Here is a 22,621-nt window from a genome sequence, read left to right as displayed (position 1 = left end):
AAAGGGACATGAGGGAAGTTTAATTCACATAAACAGACAGAGCACTTATGATACTGTAAGTCACCTTTAATATAAGCCTTTTTGATCCCCGAGGTGAGTGACTTTCAGAGGGGAGGCGCTGAGTAAAACATTTACAAATCCAGCAGTGCTGTGAAACGCCTGTCAGCCCTCTTCCTTTGTATTTTTTCTTAATATACATTCCTCTCAATAACCCACACACACATCTGAGCCCACACTCACGCATACAAACATCTGTATTCAGCAGCTTTAACTTCATTTCCAGCCACAGTGTTCCAACAGCGTTTCCCGTGGGAGCGTGGATAGGTTGCAAAATAGCGAGGTAAAAATATGTCGGGTGAGAATCCCGACCTCTAAACTCACCCCCCGCGCAATGTTTTTATAAGCTGGCTTTTATGCATATACTGTCTCAGAGGTGTTGTTTGCAGACACTGACAAAGCACATTCACTTAAATTGTCACACCTTGCACTTTTGTTTTCCTAATTGTGCCATCATTTCAAATGAATGATGTAGCTCATTAACACAAATGCCTCGCAACATCCTGCCCACTGAGAAACTCTTTAAATGAGCTCAAATTAATGATGGTCTGTCATTGTTTTTTTTATCCTACGTGTGTAGTGGTATGCCTGCAGCTCTGCATGTATGGCTGCATGTTGCTCTCAAAGGGGTGCAAATTAACTATTTCAGCTTGCATATTGGATTTAGTTATGGCATGTATATTTTTAGCAACACATACACAACATAATCTTGATGCATGGCAATTATACTGTAAGGTCACCCATGTACAATTGTATGCATATTGAGGTAGAAATATGTGTTTAATCCGGATATGATTCAAGGTCAAAATTAGTGTTAAAGCTCAAAGTCAACCAAGTTCAGCTTAAATACCTTCAGTGGAAACTGTGCACCCTCAATATGCTGGTGATATATGTTATTTTATGTATGAATATATAAATATGAAAGTGTATTAAGCGTGTGGCTTTGCATCCTTGGCAGGACACCATTGAGACTTTTTGTATCATGTGTTATATGATTAAATAAAAGTTATAAGAAAAGAAATGTAAGAACCATGTGACATAACAAGCAAGGGACCATGGCATCGTTTTTGTCCACTTTTCTTTAGGTCAAGAATAAACCGTCAATCATCCATAACTATCCGTCGACGAACAACCATCCATAACTATGGTTCAATAAGTATAAAATATAGATGAGAGAGTGCACTGGCTTAAAAAACTGAATTTAGGCTTGCTGCTTTTGCTGATTATTCGTCATCATATTTGCAATATAAATGTAGTTTTTTTGTTTTTTGTTGACCATGGAGATTTATGCATCCTGTGAGCAAATTTGTTTCATTGTATTCCCATCACTCTTATTGGAGTCATTTCCTGTCATCTCTGTACTTTCAACTACAAAGGCATAACAATGCCCTTAAAGATAATTCATACTAGAATGGCACTCAGAGAGCTCAGACCTCCGCCAAGGCCAATGGTGATTCCAAAAACGTCAAGGATGGACTCACTTGCTGAGTTTGGAAATCATTCTTCCAACGCAAGTGAGTTTTGAGACGAAATGTGGAAACACAATAGACCCAAAGAACATTTGGTCTGTTTTATTTATATCAGTTTCAGAGTTAAGGGGATGGTCATATACACATTGTCCTGTCAGGAACTTATTTTTTCATAATTTTCCCAATCTCAACGAAATGTAAACATGATGCATGTAACCGTCCAATGATTCCATTCCAAATTGCAATGGGTTCTTCCATTACACCCTTCAGCCAAGAACATAACAATGAGGCCACAAAACAAAACACAAAAAAAAGCCAAAATCTTGATCTTCTTGGCAGACGTACAAATACATTTGTTATAAACTGACATGTTCCTTTATCCTCAAAAACCTGGTTATTGCAATCTGAAAATACAATATTCAACCACAGTTAAAATGTGTTGGCTTATCGTCATGGACTGGTAAGATCATTTAGTTGCTTTATAACTAGGTATGAACTTAGTCAAATTGTTTTCCTCAAAAATCAAGCAGAAAAGTAAGGAAAAACAAATAAAAAAGGTAACAGACCAAAAACTAATCATAGAAAACAGGCTATATTGGCACTAACATGCATGAATTGATATCCACATGCAAAGGTTTGTGTTATCTGAGGGCAGCGCAATGTACAACTAATCATCAAGGTGGAAGGTCATGTACCAGATAAGCCCTGTGAAAGGATATGTAAAACGCAACACATTCCATTGTGTTAGTAGATCAATTCCTCTGCTTGTAACATTCAAATGGAGTTTCAACATTGTGCGCATCTCTATGTAAGCACGAGCCATGGTGTATTTTGGCTGACTAAATCCTCTACTACAAAAACGGCATACTATGTTCTTTCTTTAACAAAAAAGAAAGAAAAGTCTTGCAATCAATCATCACTTTGCTGTAATCTGCCACTTTGTCCATTCCCTGAAAGTTGGTGGGTAACCAGCTGCAGCTCTTTACACTGACGTCTCCTCTAAATGCCCTGGTCGCCCACTTCCTAGACAGCCTTCGCACTGGAGTACACAAACAGTCATCAAAGAGTACAATTACTGAAGGGAGGAATCTGTCACAGGTCCCCGTCATTAAGTGAGTTGCCTGGGCAACTAAAACAGCACCAAGAGTCAGCAACATTGACTGTGGTGCTCAGGAAAGAAAGCGACATTACAGTATCATGATCCCTGACTGTGTTTGAGGACTAACAGTGGCAATAGAGCCTTGTGTTCTTGGCTGTGTAATCTAAAGCCCTATCTGCACAGGGCTGGTATTACCAAGGGACCTCATATGATTCAGAATCACCCCTCGCACATATGTGTTTTGTTTGTGCACATTGTCACAAGGTAAACCTGTGATTTACTGAAATGTACTGCAACGATCCAATGGTATCAGCCTACAGTATACTGTATGTTAAAAATAAGAATATCAGGTTATATGTCATATTTTAAATATTACATTATACATGCCTACTTATATATTATTATGTTCCCCTGTGAATGCTTCCTCAAGGTCTCTATGGGTCGTGTCACCTCCCACATTTCAACCAGAAATGTTGTAAAAAGAAAAGTCAGATTATATTTCTATGGGATTATACAATATGATATCCCATATCATCATATTCTCTACGAGGACACAAAAAGGCATGTCAGAAGCAAAAAAGATTGCAAAAAAAACAACAACTAAAATACACCAATTCGCAGAAGACTACATTTTTTACGAGCTCTGTGTCTGGCAAAATATGGGAGGTAAGCTCTGCCGAATTTTTACTTTACAAAGTTGTGTTCCTATGAAGAGAGCTGCCCGACTACGTGGAAGCGCTGCCCTAACTGTCTGAACCGCTCTAATGGTCGCAGAGCGATGTGCTCTAAGTGCAAAATACTTCAACTTTGATCTCGTTCACAGCTGACATTTGGACTTGCTTCCAATCACATGAGGGCTATGCTAAGCGGCCCCAGCTAGCAGGGGAGGGAACCATAGAAACAACACTTTACTGGCTTTTGTTACCGCAAGGCTCTGCACCCAACATCACGACAACCAAAGATCATGTCATGTGAATGCAGCTAAACCCTAACCCTACTGACATAGCACTGCATTGGAATCACATACAACCTCCACAATTATTACAATTTAAGGTCTCTAGGTAATGAATATGCTTTATTGTATTGGTGTAACAGAATCTATCATGAAGACAAAACACTCATTAGAGAATTAAGTGTGTGTGTATGGGGAAGCTTATAATGACTCTTTCGTTAGCTGCTGTACTCAAATCAGCCATATAGTATGTGGAAGCTGCAGCTCAGAGTGATAAAGAAGGCCTTGGTTGACTGCAGAAATTAACTCGTGGCATAACTTTACAGTACTCTTTTTGCATGGTGCCTGTACTGTTGTGCACAGTACACACACACACACACACACACACACACACACACACACACACACACACACACACACACACACACACACACACACACACACCTTCATTTGCCAACTCCCAATCAGGGGCTGCTTGGGAGTTCTTATTCTGTCAGCGGAGGAGGAAATATGTCAGTCCCTGCTGAAGACGAGCTTTTTACGGCAATCACTTGAACAATCACTGTGTCCTAATGAGGAATATTCTACAGATTCTGCTCCAACCCCACAAACCCCCCCACCCCTGCCTAGGGCTCCCGGGTTCCACATCCTTAAGTGTAGCCCTACAGAGGGAACTAATGATATTGCTCCTTGTCAGGGCACATCGTAGATAGGACGTGTGCTCCTCCTATGCATGTACCAGCAGGACTGGAGAAGGAGAAGTGAAGTGAGGAGCGGGGGTGAGGAGATGCTGTCACTGTGATGCAGCTTGTCAGCTACTGTCTGCTGGAACAGACTGCACACAGCACGTCTCACTGTCTCCTCCAAATCCTACCTCAGTTAGTACTCTGCAAGGGTCAACCGCTAGAGTAACACTTTCTATGATGCTAAAATGCATCATAAACAACCTTCTAATGCGGTATAATCTGCTTATAGCACTGTATAAATACTTCTAAGTACTCAATGAGATCCATAATGGTTTGTAACTATTATCAAAGCAATTTATAAAGCATTTTATAACTTGGAAGATGTATTGGAAGAATGCTCCATTTATGTTGAACTGCCCTGTCTTTGTGAAGTGTAGCTTTGTATAACCAACGGTATGTGTGTGTACTTAAAGTAACCTTGTAACGTTGTGTTTAATGTCGTTCAAGGAAATATATATCGCTATAAAGACAGACATCTCTGTGGCACTCTTTGATTCTCCCTGACGAGGCAATTTTTTCTCTTATTAAAACTCTTAATGGCAAATTTATCTTTTGATCATCTTTTTATAACATTATCTCCACGACCACCACAAAGGTTTTCTTATACTTCATAATTGTTGGACAGCCATTAGCACTTTTGTACACAGAAGGCAGACCCTTTGCAAGAATATAGAAGTTGAAATGAATCATTAAAATCTCTATTCAATTAAAAGTACAGAATTATGATCAAGTCATGTTACTAGTAAAAGAAAGACACTTATATTATGACAGATACTGTCAATATGTGACTTACAGTTCCAACAACATGTGTTTATAAGTAAGTTGTAACTTGATTTGATATACTATTTCATATACAAGGTTAGGTAATACGGTCAAGTGGTTGTATGTAAGTGATCACAAACAATTTAGTACTGTTACAACCAGAATGATCTTTACGAACACAATATATTTATCATTTTCATAAAATGTCTTCTTTTATAGTCACTGTTGGATAAATACAGAGTAGTAAAATCACAAAACACAGTGGCAATACTTAAGTAAGTACAGAACAAGTACCTTAAATATGTTCGTATTTAAGGTACTTAACTTGAGGGTTTCCTTATTTAATATACGTTTGATTTGATACAAGGATGAGTTATGTAATTGTACAACCTATAGGGTTGTAAAACAAAATAAAGGTATAGTCCCTTTTTTGCTTGACAAGAAGAAAGAAAAAACACAGGATATCATTTTTGGTTGTGTTGTGTGGAGGAGGACTTCATGTTATTTAATGTAGCAAATGATGCAAACTGCAGAGGACGTATTACAGCGTGCAAATGTGGCGCACTGTATAATGCATCATCGTGTTGACTCTAAATGTCATGTCTGGTTAGATCCTGGTCAAAACTAAACCTGACAGACTTGTTTAACCGAGGTTGCATGACCAGACCGTAACATGTCATGTTACCGATTAAATTTGTATAAGATTGCATGTTGTTATGTAAAACGTATGGGAACCCCCAGGGCCATGCACTGCTAGTTAACATAGCACCTTTTGTAATGACCAGATGTTGACCTTTTTTAATTTGATAGTGCAGAGTAGAATATAGCCTAGTTTTCCTGGTCAACGTGACCCAGTCCCACAGAGCAAATCCAAAGAATTCATACAAGAGGGCTTCATACTGCAATGAGGGACCAAGAGCGGTAATTCATTGCCAAAAGTGGTAAAATTAGAGCTACCATTTTTTTCCCATCTGTACACCCTAAGGCAACGCTAGCCTAAATAGTTACTCCACATAGATTCTGCTCAAACATGTCAAGGAATGAATTGTCGCTTTTTCCTCCCATTTGTTGGATTTTGACTCTGTTAATTACACTTACATGAATAATCTGTAATTCTAAATATTGCAATAACATTTTGAATGTACGGAGCAGATGGCGCGATGCATGATATATGATACACTTAGGTATTCTTGGGAACAATTTCCCTCCAGTCTGTCTCATGGCACGGAGCGTTTTATCAAATTGGACAGAAAAAGTTCCCCTTCTGGTGTGATCTACAACAGACTTCATTGAAGGAAAACCGTATAGTGAACATACGCGGTGGTGGAAAATTGGATATAAAAAGGTATGTTCAGAAACTAACCCTAACCCTAGCCATGATCTCAAATATGTTAGGTCTTTTACATTCCAAAAATGGTGCCAAAAAGTGTTATTCTCATTGAGGACAACCCTCTTTTACTGCCAGGTTATCCATTGTTGTCGCCTTGCATTGCCCACAAAGGAATTCAATCCATTGGGATTTTGGTTCATCTCTTGCGACAGAACAATAATCAATACTGCTCTCTGGAGAGGTCAAATAGGTATTCATGGAGGCCAAAAAGTGTTCTTTTTCATGTATTATCACTGGAGACAGTATTCCTTTATTGAGACAATGGAAAGGAGATTGTGTCACGACCCACATACAAGCAAAGGTGAAGGTTTGTAATCGAAAAAGCACTCCACTCAGAAAAGTTACAGTAATTACAATCAGTACCGAGACCCCCAGTGTTATACCTTCTCCACACTGCTTTTGTGAGAACAGAGAACGGATTCTTTGGCAAGCTTTTGCCTTTCACTTTCAATCGTTTCCATTTTTCTCTTGGACAATCGTGAATTAATGAGATAAACAAAATACAAAAAAGCACAACATCCTTTGTACTGGATTTGTGTGCAATCTGTACCAAGGTCAATCAGGGATAATGTCTTCCGTGTCCATCCCTGCACTTTGAGCAATGGCACATGTGTTGCCTTTCACTGCCAGCGGCGCATTATTGCTTCTGGAGAATAAGTCAAAGTCAAAGCGGCTACCTTTAGAAACAAGAGGGCGGCACAATTAGATTTAGCCACCCATGAAAAGCCTTTTTGTTTGTGAGTGTGGATGCATGGGAGGATGCATTTTAATCATTGTAGGGTACAGTGTCACCACAGAAAGAGAATAAGAAAATAAAACAACTCCGCATAATGAGGCCAGGCCTTTCGGGCTACAGCACTTCAAGAATGACCTATTGTATATGTGAGCAATATGTACTGCCTGCTCATTACAGCCTGTTGTTACAACATTAGACAATCAGTGTGTTCATTGGCGTGTGCCAGACTCAACCGTCATCGCCAGGAAAACAATGGGTAAATAAGAAACACGAAGAAGCTTCCGACCAATTCCTGGCAGCTCGGCATGTTTTTTCCTGTGAAGAGCTCTGCAGTTTGAATTAATTCCGCAAGAACAACCTGTGATTTTAGCAAAACAAACAAATAACAAAAATAAATGTTCTCGTTTAAAAGAGCCGTGGATAAAGTGTAAATGAGCTCTGCTGCGGAGGCTGCGGCGAGCATGCTGAGTGTTAAATAGAGGGGGATCTTTTAGCATTAACCTCGACTACTGTCATTACCCTACCTGTGGGCACCGAACTCATCGGTATACACAGCATGGTGAAGGGGGGGTGCTAAACAAAACAAGCTTAATCAAGGAGCACAACAGTGTTTCTCTTTCTTCAGCGTGGCCGACCTAATCAAATCAAGCAATGAGATTGATTTCACGAGGTGCAGATGGATCCCGTAGCAAGTCTAATTCAATGTGCCGGCTCTCCACTATGATGTGTGTTTTCTCGGTCCAGATGGTGACGCTCGGGTTTATAATTCATATTTCAACATTTCACTCCCCCCTCCTCCCCCTTACTCCCTCGCTCTTTCTTTCACTCACTCACAGGCTCTTTGCCTGTTTGTCCGTTCATAGTTTAAGCACTGAGTGAATGAGCGTGGATCTGTCAAACATGGGATCCTGTGATCTTGTTAAATGTCACGAGCAACACAGGCAGACTGTGGAGTTTCACGCTGGGACTGTTGTGGCTCATGTTAAGGAAAGTTGAGCGGAACAAGAGTCGGGTATAGTGTATAATATCAGGGAGTGTGTACAAATAATGAGACATGAAGGGAGGTCAGAAAATAAGGAGGATATCGTAATGTGTCTCTTGACTTTTGGGTACTCAGACTTTTTCATGCAGCAGGGGAGGTTATCTTTTTCCCATCCCTAATTTATGTTTTATTCCAGGCTTATTTTGAACTTTACTTTAAAGATATACAGTATTAACCCTTAAATGGGCAATATTTTGGGAAAAACAAGTACTTGCAACAAACTTTTCATTAACACATTCTAATGTATCTAGACAAAAATTACAAATTTAATAATTTATTTTAAAATGTTAATTTCATTTTACAACTAGTACTCTGTATCTCTAGTGATACATTGCACATGTTATATGGATTTAAACCATATTACACCGTTATTACACCGTTATTACACCCATGTTACAAAGAAAAATACTGTCAAATGGCTGTCTCCCAAATAACACAGGAACCATTTTAGGGTTAGAATGAAGTGTTGCCTTTTCCATTGCTCATAGAGGTGCACTCATTTTATACTCATGTTATTTTCTACATAATGGGAGGAAGGTCTTTGCAGTTAGTCCTTTTTTAAGTTCCAATGCCTGTTGAAATGTAACATTTATAAAACAAATGTTTACAAACTAAAGCTTGCAGTGCAACCCCAATCCCCATAAATATACTCCATTAACCCAGAAGCCCTTCATTTGTTCTTGAAGAATGTTTTTTTCTCAACATTTATTTAAAACAGATATATTCTTTAAACTTCTAACTGCTCTTTATGCTGTTAATTTGGATTCATTAAAGAAATTATATTCTATAAGTCGATCAGTAGCTTTTCTTATCATCTACTTTAATCTAATTATAGATGGGTGAAAAGTAGATTGTACTTTCCATCTTAAAGACTGGCTTTGCATGTGAGAACACAACACACGCCTTGTTAAATTATGTACATACTGTACCACATGTCAGAGTATAGATTACCTAATCTACTGTGATTCTGGGATGAATTAAATATTATAACAGGAAAAAAAGTGCAGGGAACAAGAGTCAAAACTCAGATTCTCTTTGCATACAAATCAGCATGTTTCAGGTGGTGATTCATATATAGCATATACCCTATATAGACATGCACATATTTCCATAATTAGAGTGCCGGAGCCATTCTTAGGGGCTTATTCCTGCGGAAAAATGCAGATGTGCTCCACAGTGCCTGCATCGAGCTGTCAGAGTCAGTGTTCTCAACCTGAGGAGCCTTGCAAATTAGCCGCTTTCAATGCTAACTGCCACCGCGGCTGGAGAGAGGCATGCACGGCTGCTGTTGGAAAACTCCTGCAGGTATGCAATACGTTTGGAGAGGACTTGAATAATGGGCTTCGACAGCTTTTTCTTAGCACTTTTGTTTCTCTTATATCAAGCCTCTGACTGTAGGCACTTTCCTAAAATGCCCCTGCAGGCTATGGCTTTATTTTATCAATGGTTAATGTGCGAACATTGTGAAGTCCAAAATCTGCTCCATCATGTAAGGACAGCTGTCAGATGTACGAGGGGGTTATGGAGCGAGACCAAACGCTGCCAAAATAAGGGTTGTGACCTGTCTGTGTAAAACATCCAAGAATAGGAGTTCTGATCTCATCTCTGTAGGATCAATATCCCCGCTACATTATTCTGACGAAGTATCTTTTTGTACATCAGTTGCTTAATACAGCCTCCAAACTGACAGCATGAATCTGCTGCTGTTTAACACATTCAAAGTCTCTATTTATGTTTTTTTTTTTAAAAGCATAGAAGGTATAGAAAAAAAGCAGCATTTTGCTCAGACCTAAGAACAAAAGGCTGTGTAAATTAGGGCTTCATTGGCTATATTAATAATCATCTGTGCCTTCTCCTTTGAGAGCCCTTGTGATATGGAGTATCATTAGACATGCAAATAACAGCTCCATTTCCCCGTCCCTGGGATTAGGAAGGAAAGGGAGAAAAATGAAGAAGAGGCATGGCTGTGGCAGAAACAATTAAGCCGTCCTCTTCGCAGAAGCACTTGGCAGCCGGCTACAGACTGGTAAGGGAGAGGGAGGAGGGAGGGGGGGTCTTGGCTAGGCAGCGACGTCAACACGCTTGTCTGAGTGAATGTGCAGTCGTTTTTTAGGATGTCAGATCACCTTGGAGTGGACGGCAGCAACAAGCGCTCCCTCTGGGTGTCGTGATGCCACTAGACACCAGGGAGGGGGAAAAAGTAGACAAAAGAAAGGAGTCATCCGTTGTTTTAACGCGGGGATGACACGTTCCTTTTATCTCGTACCCTCACCTCACATGGGCGACCATCGAGTGCCTTACCGCGCCGCTCAGAGACAGAATCCCCCCAGCCTTTGAACGCCACATTAGATGCACATCCAAGGCATCTTTCTCGCTTACATAATCATATCCTGTGGCTAAACAGGGCAAACTTTTCCCTCCGCGAAAACCAAGAAATATAAATGATACAGAAGGCCCTCCTGGAATACTCAAGATGAAGCACAACTAAATATTTTCATATACTAAAATGAAAGTCATTTACCTATTCCTTTGGCGCTGGGGAGAAGGAGGGGAGTGGGCATGGAAATTGCCTCATAACCCATTTCCCTGATTCCCTTGATACCCTCACTTCATTTCCAAGTTATCTTTTTCGCATCATGAAAACAAAGCTACCAGACCTGGGGGACACAAAATCAATCTTTGTCTGTTAAAAGGTTACCCAAAGAAAGTAAGAAAACAGGTGTGGCCTAGAGGGTGTTGAAGCTGGGAGATTAAGCAGGTTGAATTATCCTTGAAAAAGGACAGAAAAAAGAACATCTCCATGAGAAACTGCAGATGAGGCTCACCGAGTTCAGTCCATCACGCCAAAGACGACACGGTGAGTCGGAAAAGTAAAACAATTCAAAAGTGACTCCCTGAAATGCTCACGTCTCCTCACATCTTCTCTCTTTTCGCTCCCTCCCTGCTCTCGCTCTGTGTCTTTTTCTGGAATCGCCCGTCGGTAATGTCAACAGAGATTTCACGCCACAGTGCCGGTGCATCAGCCGGGCTCACATTTCCCCTACCTGTGATTTACATCAGAGAAGAGGCTCATGGGGGATTTTCCATGCCAACGAAAGGGGGGGCGGGAGGGATGGACCCTGGGGCTTGACGCAGTAAGGCACTCTAACAATGGTGGCACGGACCACCCAGCTGAGAGAGGCTTTTACTGCAGACAACCTGCATGGCTGCATTCAGGCCCGGCTCCCTAAATGTCACACAACTCACAGGTTTCACTTTCTACAAAAATATGTTTGAAAAAGGGAAAAAGCGTTTGTATTCGTCAGGCTTGCTATATGTTTTTGGAAAAGTTGCATTTTTTGATGCTTTTGAACTGAACAATTGTTTTTTTTTCCTTTATATTGGTGAAAACCCTCTGAAAATGTATGTTCATGTGCACATAAGTCCTTATAGCTTCATATTTTTATTATTATAGTATAAAGTACATATTCCAAGCAACAGTATTTAACTTTATATATTATTCTATTGTGGTTTGCAATCTTTTTCTGCAGTATTTAATGTATTTTACATTTATGTGAGGTATATTTAATGTTGCATGGTTGTAGCTTAAAATCAAGATTGATCAATACACTGTAGCTTTTGTGCATATGACAAATAGCCAAATATCAAAGCAAGGGTTTCTACATCCACTTATAATTTAAACATGTGTTCATGTGTATTTCGACCTATGTTTATAATTTAAATAAATAAAGTAGATTGAATATCCAGTGATCTATTGATAAAAGTATGTCTTCTTCTCCTTAAAATAAAAACCATACAAGAGCAATCAAAGATAAATACGAGGTAAAATGACATAAGTCGACAAGTTACAAGATGTACAGGGATTCAGAAATGTTGGAGGGAAAGAAATCAGAATATCCTAACCCTAACCCTAACCCCATTCCTTTAAAGCACTATTTGAATAATACTTCAAATGTTTTTAAAACATTTAAAATGATTTTATCTGACCTATTGGTCAGAGCAGAACCTCTATCATCCCAGAAAATGACACTGACAGGCAAAAATCTATTATTAAACTAAAACCCCAAATCAAGCTGTCCAACATCTACAATAACACTTTGAATCCCAACATGTGTGCTGTCTGAGCTCTCCACACGTTCACGGGGACAGCGGGACATGTTGCGACGGTTGTCATGTCCGGAGCTAACGAGCGGGGACGCCGCGTTTGAACGACATGTCATTTGTCTCCCATAACAAGACATGAGAGCTCGCAGACGTTTGAAGGAAGTCAGCATCGCAAAATGACTCCTTCCTGGAAAGACCCACAGCGGGGAATGCCAGGAAATCTTTTTCTTTTCGAGTCACTTTGCATACGTCCCTAACAGGCCTCTGTGTGATAGATATGTGCATCCTTGCTTGCTAAAATGGGTAGAGAAAAACAAGCTTCAGTGTGTGTGTGTGTGTGTGTGTGTGTGTGTGTTTGAGAGTGTTTGTGTCTGTGTGTGTGTGTGTGTGTGNGGGGGGGGTGGGCGTGGGTGGGTGGGTGTGTCTGTACAAATGCCACCTCCCTATTACAGCTGACTGCTAGATGGATGCTGGCTGTCACACCTGCCTGACTTTGTTCCTGCCAGATGCGATGGGGTCACGGGGATAGCGCCCAAACACTCATCAATCTCAACCATTGTCCAACATCCTTTCGGCTCCCGCAACAGCTTCCAATATCCATTTAGTCGCTCCAGATGCTGGCAAAAAATGCTTACACACAGAAACGGGGTGGCCATACATATTGACCTTCACTGTCCTTACGGAAGGTTGAAAAAACTATAAAAGAAGGACGTCACATGATCAGGAATTGATCCTTGAGAGCCTGGGACCATTAGGGGTTTAACTTCAAATGTACTTTCAATTTTCAAAGTAGGGTTAGGGTTACATGGATACATACATAGCAAGATAAAATACTTGGTTGGGGTCTAACTGAGATACATGAAATAAGTAAACAACAATCCACAAATAAAAAAATATATAACGGATGAACAATATTGTTGTGCTATTAAGTTAACAGATAATGGATACATCGTTAATTCCTATAATCACATAATTATCCCGTCTGACCGAAGGGTCATTAGTACCGTTTTGTGTTCAATAGCTCAACAATTGTTCTCATTTATTATCAAAGATATGATCCTAATTAAAAATGTTCAGGGTTATTTTTTCCATATAACATTTTGAGTTTACGAAGTTATTATTCATCTAAATTGGTTTAGTTGTTGCTATCCTTTTTATGAGGGATAAGTAAGACACTTTATGATCTGGTATTTTACAAGTAGTAGGATTAGTTGGTCTTTATTAAAAGAAATACAATATCTGATAGATATTTCCCAGAGGCCACTTAAAGCTTTACATGACAACATATGTATGTCTATGGTTTCCTTCTACATTTAATTCTATTGTTAGTAGAATGGCAGGAGAATAACTGTATTTCCAAAGGCTGCTGTAGAGTGGGGTGCTGCGAGCAACCGGAGGTCTTTTCATTTAATAACATGAAAGCCAAATGGAAGAGCTTGGGAGTCACATTGAGAGTAGAGAGCGGGGGGAACTGGAAGGTCTAAAGGACGCAGGTATGAAACAAAACCAATCACATAACATTAACAAACAGTTCCAGGGGATTTTTTGGAAGAGGTGAATATAGCCAGGATGCAAAAAGTTTTGGCTGCGTATCCGAAAGCGAAATAATGTGTTGGTCGTACACAAACAATTGTTTCTCTTTGTGAATGCAACAAACTCAATTAGATTTGAAATACACTTCTGGCCTCGTAGTTGCAGTACACAGAGAGAAGCCAGAAAGTAATTTCCATCATTCTGGCTCAAGTTTTCCCCCGATAGGAAGCGGCACTTCAGTAGCCAATCCGCTAATGGGATGGAGACAGAGTACATTTTTATCCCTCTTTTGCCTCCTTCCTGTCCCAAAATATAAACGTTTGGATGAGTCTGTAGTGAAATATTTATGGCAAAATATTAAAAAAAAATGGGGAACAGAGCTGAGAGATCGTCTTTGAGCATAGCAAATCATTTGTGTTTATAGTTTCTTGGTCAACTATCGCTTTGGGTCGCGCTGTCGTATTCCAGAAAGATGTTTTCATGCAGCAGCAGAACACTTCTTTTTTGGACATGGCGTACTTACTCAGGGTGCTAAAACGCTCTACAAATAGTAATGGTGTGAAAATGCAGCCCTCGCTCTGTCTTCCTTCGCTCTGTCTTCCCCCCCCCTCCTCAGCGGCGTCTTTTCCCTTTCTACATTTTCATTCCTCAGCTCTTTTTTATTTAAATTCCCCCTCTCTCCTCGTCTGGGCCTCCTGAGGGTTGGGGAAATAATGTACACAAACATAACAGGCAGGACGGGATAAGCGCCTTGTGTTGTTTACGGGAGAAAAAGTGGAAAATGGAGAGAGAAGGAAGAAATTATCCCAGCGTGCGTTTTCCATTCCCGCACCCGCTTTAATTGTGAGGAAATCAGAAAGTTGGGAGTATTCCCCGCAGTATGCAGATGCTCTTTGATGCTGTCACTCACACGGTGTGGGGCTTTTGATTAGGCCTTGTCTCGGCGCTGGAGGATCATGACCACACTTGGCAAGCAGGAGCCATTACAATCCCACAAACTCTGGCTCCCCCCTCAGTCTCTCTTTGTCTTTCCCCCATCGCACAACTGGGTCATCCACTGAGAGAGGTTTGATCCTGAAGGTAGCACCATTAATCACTAGTGATCGCAATGCAGAAGAGAAGGGTCCAGGGTTGGGGGATAAAGCTGGATATTGTGGAATAAGTTCAAATTTAAAAGAGGACAAACTATTGTGTACACATACTGTGGGGATTAGCTTCAATGCTTAGGTGAGAAATAACTAGGCATTTAGTATTTGCTATAGTAAGTGCCGACTCAATTGAGTATTTCCAATGCATGCCACTTCACTCTTCTACTCCTAAATATTTTACTCCACTATATTATTGAATAGCACATACTTACTCTACAAAATTTATATTCACACTTAAAATCTGAATCAGAATATTTTGTTTCTCCCAGGGGACATTGAGTTTTGTGACAGTTGATAATTATTTTAAGGAAATCTAAATAAAATGACATTTAAATAAATATATACATAAACGTTCAATGTCAAAGGGAGAATGTGCAATAAAAGATAAAATAATAAAAATATCTAATTCTATGATGATTGTTTTTAATTTCAGATCAAACTAGAAAACAGTAGTAATAAGTATGTTTAGGAGAACTCCAACTCACCCACTACAGCATAAAATGCTACTTACAAACTAATAGATCAATAATAACGCTTTATAATGGACCATTCCATAAAGAAATTACTTTAATCTTTGATACAGTCATTTAAATGCTGCTACGTACTCATACGTATAATTCTGAAAAATACAAAATGTTTTTGTACTGCGCTTACTAAAGTAATGGATGTAAGTGAAAGCATAATGGAGGATCATCAGATGTAGACATTTTCTCAAGTATCATAATATGTGCAGCATACTATGCGCCCACATCTTACACCACCAAATTGCATAGTTGTTCTTTAGGTATGTGTCCAATCCGTGTACTTGTTGTGTGCTTAGAACCTGTGAAAAATCAGCCAAACAAAGCAACATTTTCATGCTTCTTCTCCATGGAAGCATCTTCCAACTGTGGCTCCCCAGCATCCTATTAGATGAGATGCACAAGCTATTTCCCCAATTCTTCTCCTTTGTTGCAGTCATTCCGCTCTGTCTCTCCTTGTGTTTCCCATCTGTGTCTCCTGCCAATAAGGGCTAAACAAGTCATTTAGTGTCTTAGAAGAGGTGCCCTTCATCCTATCCCTTCAATAGATGGGATGTCATGTTTTCTTTTTGTTTTATCTCGCTCAAGGACTCGGTGTGGATCACTCCCTCAAAATCTCTACTCCATTAAATTGGAAGTAGTGTTCCAGTCGCTGACAATCTGGAACACTCGGACACTCAGGTTTACCTTTGTACCGAACAGAGAGCCAGTTTGGTCCCTATATCTTGCAAGTATTCTCATTTTTATAATGTACTGTAAGAATGCAAAGTCCTTTAAAGGCAAACATCACAGTTTGGGACAAAGAAGATGTGAGAGTGTTGTGCACACAGTGGGGCAGACTGATCTAAGGATTGCACTGATATTTAGCCTGTTAAACCTCTGCAAATTAAGAAGAAGTGTGATATTTGAAGGTAAAATGCGAAGCAAACAGCGTCTCATTACCCTGTGCTTTTAGCCAGTATTTAAAATATGTAATCTGCAGTCATTTGGAGCAAGAATTGGCAAAAGTAGTCTTCTGCAAAAACATTACAAATCATAAAGATCGACTTTGAGTTCTCAAAAATTGGTATCATGACCATTGACCCTGCTTTGCATATCCAGCTAAAACCAGCCCCAGGCCTGTAGAAAGGCATTCTAGAAGCAGTCCAGGGTTCAAAGGGTTAAAACAATGTTTGTCCATTTGTGCGGTGGAACATTTTGGAAAGCGACAGAAAGTGCGAAGCAGCGATTCATGTGCCACAGAGCGACAGAGAACCAGAGACAGAGTGACACTTACAGAGCGGATGACACTTCCACTCTGCCGCCCACTCCTCTGCACGACCACACTTCCTCTCCGCCTCACCCAAGTCCCGGGGACATCTTCCACGCTGGGTGTCACAGCAGACGGATGACTAGCTTCAGCAGCACCATGCCATTTCCCCTCCTCACACTAAACTGTATCACCCCCCCGCCCTCCTCCTCTTCATCGCCTTACCGGCCTGCCGGGCCTTGCTGCTTCTTGGCCTGGACTGTGATTCCCACACACATATTAATACGTGCACACTTACACACAAGTACACACAAGTCCATGCTTCTCGCTTTCTTTCTTTGATTTTCGCTCTGTGGGGAACTGCGCGGCCAGCCACATTCATCCCACTAACCATCTCCAGGAGCCTCTTCTCCCGGGCTAAGTGAGGACCACTCGCAGTCATGCTAAAGTTCACGCCAGGAAATGTTCCGCACAGGCCTCATGGCTCAGAACATCGGCAGACTATGGTCGTCATGGTTAAATGTGTAAACCGCGGAACATTTACGAAATACATTACATAACATTTTACATTGTCAATTCGTCACATCTGGTTATTTAGTCAGGACTCTTTGGGGTCACTTCTCACTGAGTATACCGTTCGTGTACAATGTTTTGTACATGGTGTAAGTTAAGTACTACTTGGTAAGATTGAAGCAACCAAATTACTTGGTAAGGATTTGGAAAAGAACATGGTTTTATTCAGAATATGTACGTATTTTACATTATTAGGTATGCAAGGGCTAGGGTTAGGATTTCTATGATATGCTAATAACATAAACCAAGTTAAGTACTTTACTACTTGGTTAGATTGAGGCAATCAAAGTACTTGCTAAGATTACTGAACACAACATGTTTTGATTCATAATAAGTATGTTTGTTTCCAGGCTTGGGGAGCAACGGATGTAACAGGATATCAGGATTCAAAAAATGTCCTTACATTTTGAAAGAGTGGGGTTAACTAGCAGGATAAGAATGTTACAACACAAATTAAAAAGAGAATACACAATACATTCACATAAAATATTAGGGTTAGGGTTAGATTCGGGGTTAAATCTACAAGTTATTGTTTTACTAGGGGCACTGTGTTTACTTTACATAAGTTAGGTAACTTACAATTAATCAAGGTTGAGTTTTTATACCCAATCATCCACTATGAACTCCTCCCTATGTGGACTTAGTCGCTCTTTAGAGTCACTTTCGTCTATACTCATTATTATGCCCACGAGTTTCTTTCAAAACTGACGCTAGAGGGGTATTTGGAGCATCATAGTTTGACTGTTGGGGCCACTGACCAAGCATCAATATTTGATGGTTTAGGAGTGTGAACGGTTTGTAAAACAGCAAGAAATCCATGAATGCTGATTTGCAAACTGCACTCTTGACCTCACATCACTGTTACAAGACTTTCTGAGGTTATAAATGATAGATGGTTTGAAGTGCCTTGACTGCTGTGGCTTGAGTGCAGCAGAAAGACATTTGGCCCCATATATCCTCACACACGGCCCTAAGCTGTGTGCCCATGCAGCTCGCACTACCAGTAATTATTATTAGGCCAGTTTCAACCACTGCCAGGAAATTATCATAAGCAGCCTACTGCTGTTTCCTCTGCCTTCCAATGATTGGAGAGTAAACCCGAGAAAAAACTAATTCGGGCATAAAACAAATGCTACCCCCCAAGACAGCACAAAACAAACAGAATATTCAAGAGAGGGGAACAAACTATGGAAAGGGATGAAAAACGGGATGTGAAAGCAGCACGCTCTTCCAAATCAAAATTTGACACCAATTTGCTCTTGTTCAGATTTCCGGAGGGGGTCGGTGGTTTCTTTGTGTCCCCTGTCAAAGTGTAGAGGGCTCTGAAATGAAGCCCTTTGACAAAACATTCACAGAAAGGGGGGGCTCTACCAGCAATGCAGAACACCATTCATTCTTATCAAGACTCGTGCATTAGAGTTAATTTGCAGAACTGCATTAACGCCTCTGCTAAAATCCACCCCCTCGCCGTCTCCCCTTTAAATCTCCCATAAATCTCCCTTTTTTGTACCAGCGTCATCTAAGCGAGCCACACGTTTCAATTTCTGGAGTGAGAAAAGGACAGGGGGTAAAAAGCCTCTTCCAGTATTACATCTGTTCTACTTTATTACCAGTCTTCTGGGAAAATGGGGGCAGCTTTTGCAGCCTGGCTATCTGTTTACATTTTCTTTACAAGACTATATTGGAATTATAATTGTGTTGTATGGCGCCTTCTTTTGGTGCCTTGCCCTGTTTAAAGGTCCTGTGGACCTGGGGAGATGAAGAAAAATGGCCCCCTTTTGAGGGATTCGATTACTGAGGAAGAAAATGCAGCTGCACACAGGCCCATTCTTTTCTGTTTTCCTCCAGGTGCCAATCTCTGGAGATGCTCGATATTAGAGCCAGAATGGAACTGAAGCAAACACAGTGTGTGGAGATAATTTCTTTCTGCAATTAAGGTGGGAACAGACAAAGGGAAATATAACTGTGATAAGGGTCATTATGACAAGATAATAAACATGAGTTGTGTTTCCAGAAGTTAACACTGATTTTGCAGGAGTTATATGTTTGTTTTCTTCTCAAGGTTCCCAGAGGTCACAGCAGCTCCTCTTCTCACCCTCTGTCTGAAACCAGAGCCCAGTCTGCTCTGATTGCTTAGCTGTCAAGCTCTTTTTTGATTGGTCAACTGATAATACATGTCCCACCCCTTAGCCTACCTACACATACAATGTGTTGGAGCACTAGCTGATAGAAGTGTGAATGTTACATAGTGATGTCACCATCTTACAAAAGTAAACAAAGGAATCCAATGCAGGCGTTTCAGGCAGGGGGGGGGAGTATGTGGGAGAGAAACTCCCTCTGGAGGGAACACAGGGATGTTAGTCTTTGCAGACCACTTGCATGCACAAAGAGCTATATAACACACTACAGGAAAGCGAAAAACCACAAAAAGCATACAGGGGCTCCTTTGATGTTACCTGGTTACCATGTTAAAAACTGGCCTTTAAAATATATATAAGAAAAACAAATACATTCAACCAGTTTTTTAATCCAGCCTGTGATAATTCCTAACAGTGAATTTCGTGTTGAAACAAACTGAGCACGTCCATTTGAATAAAATAGTGTTGCAAAGTCATATTTCCAGTTTGCAATACACTGCTCTTGTTTTGATGTATCATCTATTAAACAGAAAAATGAATTTGTTTTGTTTCCCAACCCTCTTTCCAAAGAGCAGAGAAAAGGGGCTTTATCGGCGGGTGGAGACACAATGTGACATGCAGGTTACACAAACACGGTGTAAATATTCCACCACAATATGGATAATTGCTGATATTCCTGCGGCTCGACAACATTGAGTAGTGCAGTCGGGTGAAACTGTGAATTTGTATATTTAATAATGTTAGGAATTAATTAAAAGACAAAGCCACGGAGCCCAGAGAGCAACCACAGTGCGCAGTGGGAACAAAAGTGATGAGTTCAAGCCTCTGTAACTCATGTCCATTTAACTGATGATTTCTAATTTTATTATTGTTATTCTTATTATTTTTTGCCACCAATGAGTTTGCCATTTTATACAACAATTTCCTGTGTAATATCATTCTATCAATAAGTAATTACTTGCTTGGCAAATTGCTGTGCAAAATGTTCAACGGAGGGGAGAAGATCCATATCAATTGTTCATTTGCATAATGCAAATGAATCCACAGAGAGGAAAAAAAAAAGGTTGCTGCCATCGTTGACAGTTGGATGCCAGCACTGCTGCTGGAAAAACATAAGTGCCTTTACTGCAGAGCGGCACAAAGTTCTACAGCGCTCCGCCGCTAAGAGCGGGAAAGTAAAGTCCAGGCCTCGAGCTGATAGAACGATTTATCTCAGTTTTAGTTTTTTACGAATACAATTATAACTGCAGAAATAAGTGACAATTGCAGCAGGGGTTTGTGAGCAGTTGTCCATTTGTTAGAACTTTTGCTTTAGCCGAGGATGAGCTCCCAACACTCCATTAGGCTTTCCCCCTGATAGAGTAACACCATTTTAGCCCCCTGTTTACTTAATATGCAGGAACCGGCCCCTTCTATTTGCTTCTAATCAACTGATAAGACGAAAGGCCTTTTCTCCAGCCCCTGGAGGATGAAAACCAAACTCCTAATGGTCATTAGTAGCAATTATGTTCTGTAACTGGCACCACCCCTCTCTGCTTTTGCTGCGTTGGCTGCTTTTAAGCGCGTGTGCATCTGATGTGGATGCTAGAGGGACCACAGCTCGAAGCGTACAGGATATACTTTGAGTTTCGTGTCTGATTGCCCGCTGTGATTGGAATAAGTTGGGTACACATTATCCAGTCCCTGTGTATGTGTGTTTTCTTGATTTGAAAGCGTGGTTCCAGTGTCAATTGGCTGCATAACTCAAAAACAGCCCTCCACTCTGAAAGCATCATTACCACAGCACTCTGACTTCACTGTAATTGCGGCGTTGTCAAAGGCATTTTGAGGACACGACACGGAGCCACAGAGTGTCCGTCCCGGAGCGCAGCAGCACCCCCCAATTAGCTAAGTCAGCTCCTTTGCTACAGGATTCAGGAGAATTTGTGATTCTTATGCAAAACCACCATGATCAAACGGCCTCTGCTCTAATCCCCAGAGTCGAACCTGGGGAGTGTGATCCTTATCGACAAATGCAGAGCCGCTGCAGAGTAGGAACATTACGTATGCGCGGAGACCTCTCTGACACGCATTTTCCCTGCTCACCGCCACTGATGCAACAAAGGCAGGAATCCCGCTCCTGCTTTTGCATTGTGTATGTTCACACACACACACCCGATCGGAATTTTCGTCTGGATCAGATGCTGTAGTAATACAGTTCGGTTAAATCCCTTCATACTGTTCTCATCTATCTTGTTGATCCGTTCATGAATCCCCCGAGATCTCTCCTGAGAAGCTGCTGTAGATGAATAACTGGATAATAAATGGCATATTATGGATATTATTGTTGACATATAAATAGAATCGCACTCTTGATCCGTTGTCTTTTGTAGGCGTGTGTGAGCAGCAGCCAGTAGGCCTACTGTGGTGCACTGTAGGTTTCAGCTGTGTAAACAGGACAACAGAAGAGCCTCACACACACACACACACACACACACACACACACACACACACACACACACACACACACACACACACACACACACAGCACTCAGCGGAACGATGAAGGCCATTGTCTGAAAACTAATAAAGAGGTATCGTGTTTCTGCGGCGGGGTAATTACACATCCAAGGATATCAGCAGAGTATTTATAAAAAGAAACACCGGGCATCAACAAAAAAGGAAAAGGTCATGAAGGCAGATATGACATTAGCATTTTGACTGCGGACACATTTGTGTGTGCTCACACAGGTACAAGATAATGTCATGTTTTCTTATCTGGCCACTCAATGAGACGTGTGTTTGCGCCTGTGTGTTGGTGTTTATGTGCCGCTGTGTGCAAAGAAGAGACCCTGATAAGCACGCCACATCTTGGCAAGTGGTGATTCAGACGGGCGCCGGCTTCTGTAAACACTGGGAGCGCCGCACAGGTTGAGATGGAGGGAAAAGAGGACCTGTGTGACTGCCTCCATCCAGATGGAGGCTACAATGGTGTTGGGGTTGGCCCAGGTTGTTTCCCCCCTATCTCCAACAACCCTGGATGAAAACCCATTTAGAGATCTGTGGAGCCATTCAAAAATCGCTGCCTCATGCTTCCCACGTCTTCATCAGCTAACAGCGTTG

General features: G+C 41.0%; 1 protein-coding gene across 1 annotated transcript in view; it reads right to left on the bottom strand.

The window, feature by feature from the left end:
* LOC104967301 (cadherin-8-like) overlaps positions 1 to 22,621 on the bottom strand; it is a 45,292-nt gene that overhangs the window by 3,307 nt on the left and 19,364 nt on the right. The window lies entirely within an intron of this gene.

This window comes from Notothenia coriiceps, unplaced genomic scaffold (genome assembly GCF_000735185.1).
Source record: "Notothenia coriiceps isolate Sejong01 unplaced genomic scaffold, NC01 NC01_scaffold00037250, whole genome shotgun sequence".
NCBI lineage: Eukaryota > Metazoa > Chordata > Actinopteri > Perciformes > Nototheniidae > Notothenia > Notothenia coriiceps.
The sequence above is the reverse complement of the archived record's forward strand: the minus strand, read 5'-3'. Positions and strand labels throughout refer to the sequence as shown.